At 40.4% G+C, this 3,359-nt stretch overlaps 1 protein-coding gene across 4 annotated transcripts in view; it reads right to left on the bottom strand.

Annotated features, from left to right (window-relative positions):
• Positions 1-879: 879 nt before the first annotated feature.
• The window catches only part of LOC135092080 (WAS/WASL-interacting protein family member 1-like), a 75,970-nt gene continuing 73,490 nt past the window's right edge, over positions 880-3,359 (bottom strand). For all 4 annotated transcript variants that reach the window (XM_063990281.1, XM_063990280.1, XM_063990282.1 and 1 more), the window contains one exon: positions 880-3,359. This exon is cut by the window's right edge and continues 4,289 nt beyond it. The gene's annotated coding sequence lies outside the window, so the exon portion shown is untranslated.

Genomic DNA, 3,359 nt, shown 5'->3' on the forward strand with positions numbered 1-3,359 from the left:
CAGGTGTGGTGGTGCAGTAAGTCCTTCTGGTGCTGCTGATGTGACGTGACAACACACACACACACACACTGACTTGTATTCAGAAACGCTTCCACCGGTTTTCAAGAGGCAGAGATGGTTAGCCGGGTTCTCAAGATTGTTTCTCCTGTAGCTAATGTAGAAATCTAGTTCATCTGTCACCTGAAACGTGAAATTACTCTTAAATTAAAAGCCCGTGTCATTTCAACTATAGAGCCTTTTGAAGGTAGTCGGGGTGATGCCCAAACTGTCTCAGAATACGGTTCACACACACAGGGATTAGCATTGTGACACGCTCAGTCTCGAAGCTTCGGTAATCGTGAATGAACCACAACCAAAGCCTCAGCACGTACATAATGACTTATTGTATTATATGGTTGACTGGTTGTTTATACTTTTACTAATTCCGTTATGTATTTACGGAGTTAAATTTTCTAAGTTTGGAGCATAAACCCAAATTTGTGGTAGTCAAGTTTTTTTTAGTTGATATCAAGTCTCAAGCCAACGCGACATCAAATTACGTACTAAGAAGCAGGGGTTGTCTCAAAGACCTTCATTCGCTCGTTTGCTTGTTAATTGCTTAGTCATTCCTTTGTTGGTTTCGTTTGCTTGTTCAGTTTATTTACTTTTTTATCCCCATTTGACAAGTGTATTAATTTCCTGTGATTTTATATATTCGCTTACTCTGCCTTTTTTTTTTTTTTTCCCCACAATGTTCATAGCGGGCGAGAAAATGTTTGTGTTATAAAGCGCCTTGAAATGAACAACGGCATTACTCGAATGTTCAAGTCATGCACGACTGAACCCAAACCTCTTCCTCTCGGGAATGGACATGAAGGAGATAAACAAACACAATCATTATATATTCTATCATGTATTATAATCATAATACATAATACAAAGTCATTGTAAAAGTCAATACAAACACATGAATCAAACGTCAACACACACACACGCACACACACACACACACACACGCAAGGAGGAGGGAAAGGGAAGCAAGACACGTAACTTCTCGTCACAAAGATACTCACGTTAATATGCTTGGTAAATCCTACTTCGTTGCTTTGAAAACCACGTGACGCGCCCTCAGGGACACGCGTCAGTACTCATTAATGCCTGTCATCACCACCGTCTCCCTGTTTTCTTTATATCCCCTGCACCAAATTTGAGTCACTCTCCACTCCAAGTCTTCCTGGAACACAAGCGGTCACTCGTCATTTGCAGGCTTCACTTCAGTACAAAGGCTCCTGTTTTGATTTTTTGTAGTTTGGTCTGACTCACGTCGTCCATTAGCTGCCCTTGAAGCACTCGTCATTCCCTCACACACACACACACACACACACACACACAGTAACAATCTTTCCACTCTCACCAATACTCTCTCGTTTGCCTCTCGTTATAACCTCCACTAACAAGCTTAACAATTATCACCACCTCGTATATAACCTTTATGTTTTCCTACAAACGCAATACTTTTTCACAAATTTTTGTTTATTTCTGTTCACAAACGAGCTTAACAGTTATCACTTTTTAGTTTATAACTACCAATTATCGTCCTAATATTTTTTTTTTCAGCTTAAATTACTAATCACCGGTTTAATATAAATATACACGCATAATTTTCTTTCTTACTTTCATTCTTTCATTACGATATCTAAGACTGACATCCACATTTCATCATCGGCTATGTACACTTTCAGTCTTCCATTCCCTTCTTTCACTCTCTCATCTTTAATCACAATATCTGATCCTATAACCAAACAACTTAGGCCTGTATTCTGAAACGCTCTGCTCTCTCACCCCGCCTATTTTCAAGGGTTACAGAGATGACTGGCCGGGTTCTCGAGTGTTTTTAGTGTTATTAATATAGAAATGTCAATGTCACTAGAATCATATAAAAAAAAAAAACACCCTTAAAAGCCCGTGTAACTTCAATTATAGTCCTTTGAATGTAGTGGAGGTGCGGGCAGAGGTGCTTCAGAACACGGTCCTTTCTAATCGAGAACAGGTGACTTTCCATTCCCAGCTCCTAATAGCGAGCACTTGTTTTCTTACTAACTTACGTTCAGCACCTCTTGGTTTCCTTAACTAACCTCACCTCTAACCTCATCCTCTCCAGCCTCTCATTATTATTGTTTCAGGATAACCGAGTTCCCGGATTTGGCAAACTCGTACCCTTTTCCAAGTATTCTCAGGCTATATATTGCAAGTGCCACGCAGGTTAATTGTACCCACGGTCATTCCACACCTGTAATATTTCCCCTCATAATACGATTTCTCCCGTGATCATGAAGGTTAGGTTAAATTAGGTCAAGTAATAATTGGTAAGGTAAGATTAGATTAGGTTAGATCAGGTAAGGTGAGGTAGGTTAGATTAGGTTAGCTTGAATAAGGTAATGATAGGTTAGGTTAGGTAAAGTAAGGTAAGGTGAGGTGAGGTGAGGTCGAGTAGGGTACTGTAGGGTGGGGTAAGGTAACGTTATTTTTGGCTACTTAAAGTAATGTTTGGTTGCTAGGTAAGGTAAGATAAGGTTAGGTTTTGTGATGTAAGGTAAAGTAATGTTGCGTTACGTGAGGTATGGTAATGTTAGTTTAAATAAGGTTAGGTAAGGTAATGTTGGGTCAAGTTGGGTTAGATAAGTTAATGTTACGTTGAATTACGCAAGGCAACTGTCACCACCCAAGGAACACCAAGAGATGAAACACGAAGGAAGGAAGAATACGCGACAACAAAAATGGAAGGAGGAAGAAACTTAGGGAGAAATGAAGGGCCTCTTAGATAATAATTAGGAACACAAAAATCGTGGCACAGACCCGCATTCAGAAACGCTTTGCTCTCTCACCACGACTATTTTCAAAGGCCACAGAGATGATTAGCCGGGTTCTCGAGACTGTCTCACCTGTTAATAATGTAGAGATCTAGTTAATCTGCCACAAGAACCGTAAAAGCATCCTTAAAACCAGCATCACTTCAACTATGAGCCTTTTCAATGTAGTGGAGATGCGGCGCAGAAGTGTTTCAAGATACGGGCGATAGAAGCACGACACAGCAGAGTTAGGTTTGGTTAGTTCATCACGAGTTTATTGAGGGGCGATATGTTCAAGGAGAAATGCTCGTGTGTGTAATTCCCTGCAGCAGAATGAATACACAGAATGAACACACCTGCGCTTCAAGTCACAGGTGGGGGCAGGTGTACAGTATTCACTCCTCCTACACCTGACTCGCACACACCTGTCTACAAACATGGCGGACATTAATGAATACTTCTGAGAACAATAATAACAAATCACACACACAAATAAAGTAAACATACGTGAAAAGCCTGACGCGTTTTTTT

The sequence above is a fragment of the Scylla paramamosain genome, chromosome 39 (genome assembly GCF_035594125.1).
Source record: "Scylla paramamosain isolate STU-SP2022 chromosome 39, ASM3559412v1, whole genome shotgun sequence".
Classification (NCBI taxonomy): Eukaryota; Metazoa; Arthropoda; class Malacostraca; order Decapoda; family Portunidae; genus Scylla; species Scylla paramamosain.